The sequence below is a fragment of the Cyclopterus lumpus genome, chromosome 7 (assembly GCF_009769545.1).
Source record: "Cyclopterus lumpus isolate fCycLum1 chromosome 7, fCycLum1.pri, whole genome shotgun sequence".
Lineage (NCBI taxonomy): Eukaryota > Metazoa > Chordata > Actinopteri > Perciformes > Cyclopteridae > Cyclopterus > Cyclopterus lumpus.
In genome coordinates, this window is record NC_046972.1 from 3,121,887 (window position 1) to 3,135,411 (window position 13,525).

The 13,525-nt window shown below is 42.9% G+C and overlaps 1 protein-coding gene across 2 annotated transcripts in view; it reads right to left on the bottom strand.

Annotated features, from left to right (window-relative positions):
• Window positions 1-12,618, bottom strand: part of plagl2 (pleiomorphic adenoma gene-like 2) — a 29,406-nt gene extending 16,788 nt beyond the window's left edge. Inside the window, exon 1 of one of the 2 annotated variants that reach the window (XM_034537856.1) lies at window positions 12,485-12,618. The gene's annotated coding sequence lies outside the window, so the exon portion shown is untranslated. Of the gene's footprint in view, window positions 1-12,480 lie in introns of both variants that reach the window. The other variant, XM_034537857.1, reaches the window with a different exon arrangement.
• Between the last annotated feature and the right edge of the window lie 907 nt (window positions 12,619-13,525).

The following is a 13,525-nucleotide window of genomic DNA, read 5'->3' on the forward strand; positions in this document are numbered from 1 at the left end:
AAAACACAGGTTTACGCAAACAACACTTTTAATAGTCAAACGCGAGTTCTTAGTTGAACACAGGCATATATTGGATGGTGTCCTGTGAATAACTAGCAATGACTCGGCTTCTCTACCCAACACATTGCTGGAGGGCCAGTTCTCTCTACCTCCAGGTACAATTCAATTGGAGAGGCTCTCACTAAGAGTTTGACCGTTCTGGGCCTCCATAGAAACCTGGCAGTACAACTTGGCGGACCCCCTGAAGAGGACCCACTCTTTATGTAGATCTGAAGGGCTAATTCCAAAGGTAACCGAAACACAACAACTCTTAGTGTCAGATGATTATACACTAATGAAAAATCCTTTGGACTGTGGGAGGAAGCCGGAGAACCCGGAAAACTTGACACAGAAGAGCATTCCAGCCCGAGGTTGAACCCGGGCCCCATCTTGAGGTGAAAGTGCTAGCTCCCCACTTTAATAAATTACCTGATAATTAATATAAAATTATATTTCTGATAATAGATTCCCCCGTCCCATATTCAACAATGTTCCTTAAAATCCACTTTGTCAAAGTGATTGTAGACTGCCTACATTCATGAAGTGCCCTGGTCCCATATTACCTTACATTTAAAAAAAAAAAGTATCCCAATGAGTTCAAAACAGTATCATTTCAATATTGGGTGAAAGATTTCGCAGATTATCGATCAGAATAGTAGAACCTAGTTCCAGCTCATATTTTTCCCTGAGTTGTAGACCTTCATAAATCAACTGTCAACATCCAAGTTTGGGTTAAGAAACTTTTTTAAAGTAGATGAGTAGCTGATCGAGAGTCATAATGTGTATGTAAATAAATTGTGATTAAGAAGTAGAATTTTGACTGCCAGTTATGTATTGGTTAGTATGGGACTATTTTCAGCAGCGGATGAATGCACATTCGGTGCTGTAGTGAGTATTTGTGGGAGCGGGGCGGTGTGTGTGTGGGACTCACTCAAAATAAACTACAGTGTGTGTGTTCATGGTGATGCAGAGTGTCAAACAGAGTGGAGCTCTATGCAACAAAGGTTTAAATACATTTGTTGTGATGTGGAATTTGACAGTAAAACAATAAATAATACAGAATACAATATATATATATATATATATATATATATATATAGGAGGCTCTGTAGTCCAAACCAAGATGACAAACTGTATTACTTCTTTCCGCCTTGACAAAGTCAGCATGGACCAGATCTACTGTTTTTACCTTTCACAATAAAAGCCATAAGCCAAAACATATAATATTTGCAGGCAACTATTTTGTATTTTTGTGTTGTTTATTTGTTGCGTAAAGGCCTTTATACAGTTTATACATATATTTATGATGGTTATTGGATAAACTCTACACATCAGAATGAAACTCTTGGTACATTGGTAAATGTAGCAGTAGAGCTATTGATCACTCTTGACAGTTTGGGTGTGAGTTGCCTAGTATTGGAGATATCAGCCATAGAAATGTCTGTAAAGACATTGGCTGCTGATTAAACCAGGTTTCTGCTGAGTGAAACCGATGCGGAAGTGTCTCGCATCCCCTCTACTGACCAGCAGGGGGCGACTCCTCTGGTTGCAGAGAGAAGTCTGATTGTATAGAAGACTATTGATTTGAGTCTATTGAGTAAATATTGTAAACACAGGTTTATGTTCTCAATCTCTAGTTTCAAGTCATCTTCAATAGCGCATGATGTTCATGTAGGAAATTATGGTCGGAAATTAACAGACCTTAGCGCAGGGTATGCATTAGGGCGGGGCTACAGGGTGATTGAAAGGTCGCTGCTGCTACCAGAGCCGTATACGGCTACACTACACCCCCCCTCCACGTTCTAATTATGGTAACTCCGTTCATTGGCTGCCAAAAACAAACATGTGGACGGCCGTAATCCAAGATGGCGACGGCAACTCCAAACCAATGGGTGACTGTGACCACTTCTTACATTCAGTCTGTGGATCAGACATATCGGGGCGGACCGTGTTATAGATGCCACTTTCAAACTGGAGAGTCAAATCCAGGTGAATTCCCAAGAAACATCACAGATTTAAACACTGATAACACATTATGGATATACACGGTGTAGCACATCGACTGAAGGAAGAACGAAAGACAGAAAGAAAGAAAGAGGGTTTTTGTTGAGAGGGAGGGAGGAAAACTCGTTGGGCTCAGGAGTTATTCATTAACGCGTTTTAACACAGCACTTTCCTCCTCCTTTCTTCCAGCCCCCAGAGATAAAAACACACACTCATTTGAATGACTGGGATGCCAGAGGGTGGTCTTCCACCTCACTACCTCTCCAACGCTTTGAGTGTGTGTGTGTGTGTGTGTGTGTGTGTGTGTGTGTGTGTGTGTGTGTGTGTGTGTGCGCGCCAGGGAATGTAAGGAGCTCTGTTAGAAGCTCAGTCTCTCTCGCTCTGAGGAAAAGGTTTAGGTTTCAGTCGGAGGGTAAAATAGTTAACAGATTGCCCGGCATCCCGCACCACAACGCGCCAGTCCTGGCCCCACCCCCACCTCGGTGCCACTCCCCGTCAGGACCAAAAACCCATGCAGCGGAACCGCAGAACCCAAACATGAGATTAACAGCAGTCTCACAGCAAGTGTTCAAACCAGTATATATATATATATATATATATATATATATATATATATATATATATATATATAGACATATATCTATTTCTATATATATCGATATAGATATATATACACAGTATATATGATAAAATACTGCCCCATTTTGACCTTAAACAGTGTGGATTCATTTCTAAATATGCAGCATCAGGACAGGTGAACACAAAGGCATCATCACACTCAAACATTTGAATCCTCTTATATGAAGTTAACATATAATACAGAACATAGAGAGTATTTAAGAAGCCTGTCTGCGGCAATCTTTTGCATCACTGCATCGGGTGGAGCAGATGGCTGAATAATAAAGAGTTTAATGAGAAACTTGATTATTAATCTGGTGATTTCACTTTCTCTTCCATTCCCTGTCGCTTTTTCTACATCGCCTTGGTGTCCTGGGAGCTGTGGACGGTGCGCACTTTGACACACACACACACACACACACACACACACACAGACAGATAGCTGCTACTGAAAGTCACTCGCTGGCGAAATGAGAGCATCCAACCAAAAGCGGCGGAGGATTGGCAGAGGGGGCGGGGGAGACGGGAGAGGTCGGGTATGGGGGGGGGCGTCACGTGACCGAGTCCAGCAGAGAGCGTTATAATAGGCCCCCCTCTCGGAGTAGAGAGGCAGAGGCTGGATGTGAACCAAAATCCCTCTACCACACACAGGCTGGCCATTGTTGGCTATTCACTGGACTCCATCTCGGGGCACTTTATCATTCAATTAGGACAGCTTTCACACCGCACACCACAGAAAGGAGGCCTTCAATCAAACTGGAAACTTCACACTGGCCCTGGAGGGGACGCAGAGAGGGGACCTCACAGTTGTCGCCCCACTTTCATTTTTCCAACTTGTTGTCGTTCCCCCCGCGAGACTTTGAGCCAAAAAAATGAGAGAATGGACTGAGAGAGAGAGAGAGAGAGAAGCGAGGAAGTCCCCTCCGAGTACCGTTACGTGTTTGGTGCAACGTGTGTGTGTTTATGAAGCAGATGGAATGCGTTCGAGTGGGAGGGGGGTTTAATTTGGTAAGTGGTCGCGGGGGGAAGAAGAGGAGAGAGAAAAAGAGAGAGAGGAGAAAGTGTGGGGGGGGGGTGGGGGCGAGTGGGGTTCAAAGCTCTGAGAGGAGAATGGCACACAGGAGTATACTCGAAGGAAATAATGAGACGGAGAAGTACGCTTGAGGAAAGAGGGGAGACGGGGAAATGTACAGTGGGGGGTGAGGGGGGGGGGGGCAGAGGAGAGGAGAGGCAAGGAGAGGAGAGGAGAGGAGGGGAGAGGAGAGGAGAGGAGAGGAGAGGAGAGGAGAGGAGAGGAGAGGAGAGGAGAGGAGAGGAGAGGAGAGGAGAGGAGCAGGTTGATAAACAAGTTGGAGGAGACAAAGGAGGGAGGAAGAGTTTGAGCATCCTGGTGTTGAAAATGATTTTGGCATATGATGTATCCATTTATTATACCTCATATGATGACATTTAAAAAGTCGGGATAGCAAACAGCAAAGCGTAACAAGTAAATGTTGTTTATTTCATATTGGTTGAACAGCTGACACATAAAGGTGGCCCGTCCCACAGAACCACGGAGCTAGACCAGCACATAATGAGGTGGAGGTGGCCTGAACCGGCACCACAGACTATAAGAAGTGGACATCGTTACGGTGGCGTCGCTCATTGGTTTGTGGTCTGCCGCTTTGAAGCCTCGAGTTTGGCAATTTCGCCGTCGCCATCTTGGATGCGGAGGAGGGACGCAGAGACTCTGGTAGCAGCAGCGACCTGTCAATCACCTTGTAGCCCCGCCCTAAAGCATACCAAGCTTAATGGTGTATTTGACTCTAAATGGACCTTAATTTACTCAATGAACATCATGCTGTATTGAAGAAGACTTGAAACTAGAGATTGAGACCATAAACTCATGTTTACAATGTTTACTGAGGGAATACATCAAGAGAGCAGTAGAGTCATTTATATAGACTTCTATACAACCAGAGGAGTCGCCCCCTGATGGACAGGAGAGAGAATGCACGTTTTAAGAAGCTTCAGAGTCGGCTTCACTCGTTGGCTGGCACTCCCATTGAAGGGCCCAAGACTTGCCGTCCTCTTTATTCTGTTCTCACGTTTCTATTAGACACTGGCATAAGTATTACTTCTTATACATTTATACTTTTACTCTTGTTTTTATTCTTTTGTTGTTGTAGTTCAATTATTTTCCTATATGTGTACACGGTGGGTATCGTTAGGATTGTATTGATACTAGTACTCTTCAATTTGTTGATTCTGCTTATCGGTTCCCTATCGATACTCTTATGGATTATTTTTTATTCATTTATAATTTTTTTAAATACATTCTAAGATAACACAAAAGATAAGACAAAGAGACAACGGCAGAGATAGGGGGTTTGAGGCACTGCTATTCATATATTGGTATTCTATTGTTTTATATTATTCCACCGTTGTAATCTTTGATCAAACTCTGGCTCAAGAGAGTTGCATCTCATCTTATTTATTCCTTAAAAACCACTCCCAGGTGGAAGCCTTTTAAACAAGACATTCAACATTCATCGACTTGTTTATTTCAGCTCAGCAACTCTAAATGTTCTCCCCCCGTCTTGTACAGATGTGCATCTTGGCCCGTGGAGTTGGGAGCCGGAGGGTTTTCGCTCAGGCGTTATTCAGCGAGTGTGCTGAAGGGGGGGGGGTAGGTAGGAGCGGGGGGGATTGCTGAGCAGGGCGGGGTGGCGAAGGCCGTTGTTAAAAATCACTTTCGGAGGAAGGAAAGAGGGGATGTGTCATCAGACATTCTGCTTTCTCCCGTTACCCCCCCTCCCCCCCTCACTCCCTTTCTTGCCAGCTCCCCCGAGGATGAATCAGAAGTCAATGCTGGGGGGTGGGGGGTCACACTCCCTCTCACTCTCTCCGCGGGGATCAGGTTTCGTCCCATTGGCTGACTCACTAGATATTACTGTTAAAACACACACACACACACACACACACACACACACGCACACACATCATAACTCTGTGCTGAGTCACGTGCTGAACCTCAACAACACGCTGGCGTCGGTCCTCTGAAGACCGTCCAGTACTGGCGCGCGATGCTCTACTTCCCCTTTCGGCTCCAATGGAAGCTGGAATACTATGTGACAGGAATACTGATGATCATGAATAATAAAAAAATAGATATTATAATTATTTTTCGTCTCTGACTTAGTTTTGGCGAATCTCTTTCCAAACACAAATCATATATGATTTGTGTTTGGAAAGAGATTCCTATTGGAGTACATCTTGACGGCCCAAGATTAATAAATAAATATCCTAAAATTGAACAAAAATCTGTGTGGAAGTTGTATTATAGTAACGAGGAATCTCTGGTTGGAGTTCTGCTGTTCCATGAAACGCATCTCGGTCCACTGTCCAACTTTAGAGTCCAGTTGGGTTTGGGCTTTTTTATTAATATTCATTTATTTAAAGAAAATAAATCCTCTGTCATCTTGAATGGCAGCTATTTCACTGAAAACAATATTTTTTTAAAATACATATTCATCTCCTGTTGTATTTTTTAAATCTTTTTAAATGAATTGTTTGGTGTATAAAAGGACACATTTCGATTTTAAATTAATAGTCTAAAGTTTTGCATTAATTGCAACATTTCTGAAGTGATTTAATGAGTGATGTTTAATGGTTTTAATGATGTTTAATTATTAATGGTCCATCGTGAGAAAATTAAATGAGAAAGCATCAAATGGACAAATAGAAAAACGTACAGCTTCTGACTTTCTACGTTTCTTATATCAATAGTAAGCGGAACATAGTTGGACTGCTGTTCAGACAAAATAAACTATTTGATTATTTCAACTAAGGCCTTGGGAAACTTGATTAGAATATTATTTGTTTTTCTTTCACTTTTTTCTGACATTTCATAAACAAAACCATTAATCAATTGATTAAGAGAATAATCAGCAGATTCATCGACAACGGAAGCGATGGTAAACGTAAGAAGAGCAAGCTTCAAAGCGCACTTTTAGAAAAGCAATTCTGCGACAGTTTATGGCAAATTAACAGCGCTTTTGGGTTTTCAGTTTATGGGTGAGCGTTTTTTAATGCAGCAGCTCTCCCGTAGATCAATAAACATGCACACAATAAATACAGAAAGGATATAGACAAAAGCATAAACAATAAAAAGGTTTTGAAGCTTTAAAAATGTAAAATGTAAGAATGAATTATAAATACTTAAATAAATAATACATATATTACAAAAATGCACCCAAACACACTAGAGCCGAGAAACAGTCTATTAAGTGATTGACAGACATTTAAAGTCAACTTAAGTTACAGCTGAAAAGGAGTCGCCGGCTGGAAGCACTGCGTTTGTTTCCAGCTGGCCTCACCGAGCGTTCTCAGCTACATTGAGCAAAAATACTGAAGCGCTATTCGTAGCTATCCCACCAAACGAGATATCAGAATAGAGACTGCGACACCACACGGCACACAGCATGTGTTGAGTCGTCAAAAGGACTGAGCGACGTGACGCTCCTGTCTTCACGCCCCCCAAAAAAAAATGAAAACATCCCCAAACGTCGCTGTGGGCCACTTGTGTTTATCTCCCTCGGTGACTTCATCTGCAGCGGCTCATCCCTGGAACAGACTTTCCTCTATTCCCAAGTCGGCCAGTGCCTAAGGTTAAGTACAAGTCTATCAGTGTCTGAGAGACGACCCCTTAACCAACGCTGTGTTTACTGCAGAGAGAGAAAAGCCTATTAATAAATCTGCTGCAGACAGCCTGGCGGAAGTGGCCCGGGGGCTGTAAACTCAGTCCGGGAGAGAAGGACGGCTGAGGGGCAAAACAGAGAGGGATGGAAGGGTGGAGGGACGAAAGAAAAAAAAAGAGGGGTGAAAAATAAGAGAGAGAGAAAAGAGGGGACGGAAAGAAATGAAGGTACATGGAGAAAATGGGAAAACGGGAGGGAAAAGAGTGAGAGAGTGTGTGTGTGTTGTGTGTGTGAGTGTGAGTATGTGTTGTAAGCCATTGGTGCTGGTTGATGGATGGAGCTCGGTTCTGAAAAAGCCACAGCTGGCCCCGCTCCTCCTAGAAAAAGATTGGCGAGGAAAAGTGGCAGTATGCGGTTCAAGCATCTAGCATCCTCTTACTATTTGTGACCGGCGTGCTGCAGGACCCGTCAGAATGCACGCCGGTCCCAAAGGTCTCCGCGTGCCTATGCATAATAAAAAATGAAAACGCGAAGGTTTTTTTTTTTTTACTTTAATTAGCCCTGTAAATATCTGTGTGTGTGTGTGTGTGTGTGTGTGTGTGTGTGCTGCACGTTGGTCTGTTTTCAATCTATTACACAGCAAAGCATCATTCTGCTCTCTGCCACAGCTGCCAACTAAATGCAGTAAATGTATATTGGGCTGTATTTGCTATAAACGAGGTAAAGAGCGGCATTTCATGCGTGTTTTTATCCCAAATTTGAAGGGAAATAAAACTGTTTATCGAATGCGAGTGTGTGTTTTATGAATCGGTGAAGTGATCAAATGTCCTGTCAAAGATGGAATCAGAAACAGACTGCAGCAACCTCCAGGTCCCAAAGGTGAAGCCGTGCCTTAAACTTGCATTATCTCTAGTGTCCAGCAGGGGGGCGAAAAGAAGTCTGGTTGTATAGAAGTCTATAGAAAATGACTCTACTTCTCTCTTGATTTATTACCTCAATAAATATTGTAAACATGAGTTTATGGTCTCAATCTCTAGTTTCAAGTATTTCATGCACGATGTTCATTTAGTAAATGATGGTCCATTTAGAGTCAAACAGACCATAACGTTGGTCTGGGAGTTACAACTTTAAACTGTCAGTGTGTTTTCCCTTCACGAAATTTAATTGTAACATTTTAGTCGCTCTAAAAATGTCTTATTTTGGTTGCAAAAAAACAAGAAAAAAGTCAAACCCCAAAGGTTCACACCCGTAGTCCACAAACCACTGGGTGACGTCACGTGACTTTTAATGTTACACAGATAGATACATTGTAAAGCTGCTGGTGTGGCTTCTTTGAATATCAATTAATTTAGAATGTTACTCAAACATCCTTTTGAAGTGGAAAGACAGTGTGAAAATCTTTGGGAAAGTGGGAAAGGTTTATGCAAGCTAAGAGGCTGAAAAGATGAGTTTTCTGTATAATAATGAAATCAATGTGTATACAGTATTATATATATATACATATATATATATATATATAGTATCATTATTATATCCTTTAATATTATTTATTTAGAGTGGTAGACCTACTGATATATGTTGTGATGATATTCGTTGTTTGTTTGTGTTTACTAGTGTATATCAATTTGATTTTGTATTTCCGTCTGTCTCACTGTGACTTTGGTGTGGTGTTTGTTTTGTGTACAGTGTTATTTGGTGACTCAAGTCATGTTTTTGTTCATAAATATGATGGTTCAACACCCTGCCTCAGTAATAGTGTCAGTCACAAAGCAGTGTGCATTACAACTTTGCTGACCTTCGCTAGCATTAGCCACCATGTTGATGCTATCAGACCACAAAGGGCAACAGCAGCAAATCCACCGGCAACATTGGGATAATGCTAAATGCTAAAACATAGCGTAACACTGGCAACATCTGTGTAGCGCTTGCTAGCGTTAGCTAACACCTGTAAGCTAGTGGTCATACCAGAGTAATAGCAACAAACAAAACGAGTGACGGTGCGTTTCTTTGCTGACGAATTTTACTCTTCATGAACATTTTCTGGTCACGCTTCGAATCTAACAAACTTTTCAGCAATGTGTCGAAAAAAACAAAAGGGTTTGGGAATTAGCACTACTTCAAGTTACAAATCATCACATCCATTTCATACACAATATTTTACTTTTAAACGACTGCAAAAATAGTTTGGAATAAAGATCTTAGCTCCAGGGATGATACATATTCACATGGACTTCAACACGCGGAGCAGGGTTTGGGTATACATCAGTACTGGTACTACAATGCTTTTTAAATAATGTCCTTTCCTTATTCTTGAGAAACATAAGAACAATCCCCAACAAAAACCCTTTTTTACTAAACTCAGACAAGCAGCTTTCCAAGAACTTTGCTTGAATAAAATAAAATCTGAAACCGGCGAAAATTATGCTTTAAATCAGAACAGAATAAGTCAACATTCTTTCCACACGGTATCTACGGACCTCCGCCCCACCCCCCCCAAAGCGACTAGCAGCTACTGCGTGAAACCCTGCGCATCACAAATAAATAAACGCCACCGGACACACACAAAAACACACACTGCTTCTTCTGCAGTCGTGTTCAAGTTCTCAGGGCCCCCCTTGTGTTTTTTCTGCGAGAGAAAATAATAAATAGCGCAATCTTATTGCAGCCCCTCGGTGAACATCCATTCCAGCGTGAACCCAGTACCCCTTGTTCCCATCTCATCTGCACCCCCCCCCCCCCATCGCTGCCTCTAGAAGGTGAAGAAGTACAAAGGAAGGGATCAGAGCTTTTCCGATTCTTCTCTGGTTATTAACTACCATTTGTCCCCTCGGAGGGGCCGTCCCTCCCATTAACCCAACTGATGCTCTTTTCTCATGGAAATCAGCCTGTTGCCGCCGCCGCCAGCTCCGTCACTACCGCCTCCACCGCCACTACCAACCGCTGCCCACAGAGGCGCAAGGGATTGTGAGGGGAACTTCAAAAAACATCTCTCTCTCTCTCTCTCTCTCTCTCTCTCCTGCAAACACATTCGCTCAATCACATCAGGGCAAAACATGAAACGGGCTGCCTCCGACCGCGGTGGCACAGAGGTGATGGGAGGCAACGTACGGCGGTTGATGGTGGACGCGGCAGAAAAACATTTTTGGGGAGCCGGAGCGGCTGAGACCGGCAGGAGTTCTAGGGCTGCGAAGGAAAACGTTCTGGATTTGATTTGATTTTTTGTCATTTAATCTCACATCTCTACAGATTTTACACACATCATAATATTTTCTTCTTCTTTGAAAGTATTGAATTCATTTAGAAAAGGCTTAAATTAAGCTTATGCTTGTAATATGTGGGCACATCAGTGAACGACTGTAATGTCAAAAGCGGAACTGTTTGGTGGTGGTGCATAGTTATTTTGATAGAAAATGAATCGTGTGTATTTTCCGGTGTAGAAACTTGGTTATTCTGAGAGAAAACTAAACTGATTCATCCCCCCCCCCCCCGACTTACAACGTTTTAGTCAATGTTTATAAACCAAAAATAACTAATTTATTGATCTTGTTCTTGTATTCCTCACCCCTATAGTTAAACAACCAGCTGTTAATTTATATTACAAATACTTACCGTCTATGAAACTATTACTGCCAATTACACAAGCTATGAACAGGTGCACCAGAATACCAACAATACGGTCCTTAAAAACGTCAGGGGGGGGTAAACAGAATCTGTGGAGGAGCAGCTCCATCGCTGTGCTAGCGAGAGAGTGGCAAACATCACAACACACATGGGTCTCAGCTTGCACGGCGACTGGCAGCAACAAAGCCATTGTCTCGTGACAAACCCACTTCCATTTCCTTATTATGTAGCTGGAGGCCTTGATGGAAGGCAGCGCTTCTCTTCAAGTGGAGGGAAACAACCCGGCTCGAGCCATCACACTCTTGTGCGTATGTATTTCATTATTGTTGCAGTCATATCGTAAGGATACATATTCTAGGGTAATAATGTAGGATAATTACACCAAAAAAATTGTTTTTTTTGTGTCCAGGAAACACAAAGCGGTTGTTTGAAGACGTTCAACGTTTTAAAAACATCCACACACATGTGTAACACAGCTCAGGATGCATGCCCCCCCCCCCCCTCCTAAAAATAACAACAACACCAACATGCTGACAGCACATAAAAAACAACGTTATGTTACTTTAACAATAGTGTTTGCCCTTATCCATTCCTGACTTGACAACATAGACCAAAGTAGCAGCAAAGTCAGCCATCCATAACAAGTGCATGAAGGAACCCCCACACTCTGACCCCAACCCCCCCATCAAAGGGAGGAGAGGGGGGTGGGTGTCTTGGTTGTTATTTACCCGCTTCCGAGGCAAAAGAAGAAGAAGCCACATGCAGGATCAGAAACAAAAAATGTAGACAGGTAGAGGAGGCCCGAGTGGAGGGGTTTGTTTAGGCTGTTTTAAATATCGAGACACTATTTTGGAGAACGTAAGGCACGCACGCACGCACACATAAAGCCACTTTTATCAGACTTGTTCTCCTTCCTCGCAAAGCGAACACACTCGCTCTCCTCTGCAGCGGCGTGTCACCACGCTGTTCGTGATATTCGGGGGGGGGGGGGGGAGAAATAATAACAATATTGCTTAAACTCTCCACGAGACGGTCAACGGCGACGGGAGGGGGGGGGGGGGGGGGGCTGTACAAAGTGCACCGCGTTACAACAACTTCACGCGGTCGCATTTGCTCCATATTTACCGGCCCCACCACACCACCAGTAAAGAAGAAGAAGGAGCCTCGGTGGGCAGAGGAGGAGGTCGCGTCATTACAAATTAAATACCCGGAGGTCCCTTTCCACGCTGCCGCAAACTACGCAAGGTTTACCGCGAGAGAAAAGTAGTCGCGACAACGCGATAGCGAGCAAACGACGCGGTCACAACAATTCAGCAGCCTCGCGCTGACGTGCGCGAGGCTGCTCTTAGAAGTAAAAAAGAGAAGAAAAAAGGAAGAAAAAAAAAAAAGTTGGTAAAAAACAACTTTTAAAAAAGAGTTGTTTTTCAAAGGCGACACATGCAAGCGGCAGGACGTGCAGCCACGTCCAGGGCTCTGCCCGAGAGACGAGGAGACAGAGGGGGAGAAAAGCAGCTCTTACCCACCGAAAAGTTTCCAGCTCCGCATTAGTCAGTTTCTCATGGAGCCCCGGTAACCTTCCATCTCGGACCGGACCAGACACCTAACCGTGGGAGAGCCCAGCGCCGCCGCTCCGCCGCACTTTCTCCTCTCCCCCCCCCCCCCCTTCGGTCCGTCGTTTCGTTCTTATTTTCCCGATTAGTTTTTTTCTTTCCCCCCCTCCCCACGATAATTGTTCTTATATTCGGGGCCTGAGAGTGTGCCTGGCTCCCCTCAGGCTGCAGCGGAGTTATGGGGCGGTAAGCATTGTGGGAGTGTGACGTCAGGCCACTTTCACAAACTTTTTTTTTTTCTCTTTTTTTCAAGCAGGGACAGCTTACTGTTTTTTTCGGACCAGGCTTTCCAGTCAACAAGCAATTAATTCAGTTAATCCACCTGCAGTCCAATTTATACATTCTTAGATTCGGTTTATGAAAAACAGATATCATAAACCGTATATGTATATGCAATATTTAAAAATAATTATTGACTATAACGGAGGAAGGGTTTGACATATTGACATGTAATATTTATATACCCTCGGTTTTTATACAGTCACATTTTAATACAGCATTCGGCCTATATCTACTTGGCATATTACATTGTATTTAAATATGAGTACCGTTGATGCGTATTGCAGTTGTTCAATTTTTAAAAAATGTTTAAGTGTTACATATATATATATATGTATTTATAAAAATCGCAGGATCGCAGGATAAAAATCGCAGGATTTGTGTCAATAAATATAACTCTTTTTTTAAGGCACTGTGTTATCATCCTCCTTTGCTCCTGAAACCTTATAAGAATGACAGAAAATGTAATGAATATATGTTCTTTTTATTTGTTTCTTTCTAAGTAAAAACAATGTTGGAGCATACAAAAGAAAAACAAGAAATCGGTGCATTCTAATGAATAAACTCAAGGTAACAACTTTTTTATTAAGAACGGAAAAGCACCCATTATCAAAGTTTATATATACGCGTGTGTGTGTGTGTGTGCGCGCGCGCGTGTATTATTACTGTAATTGA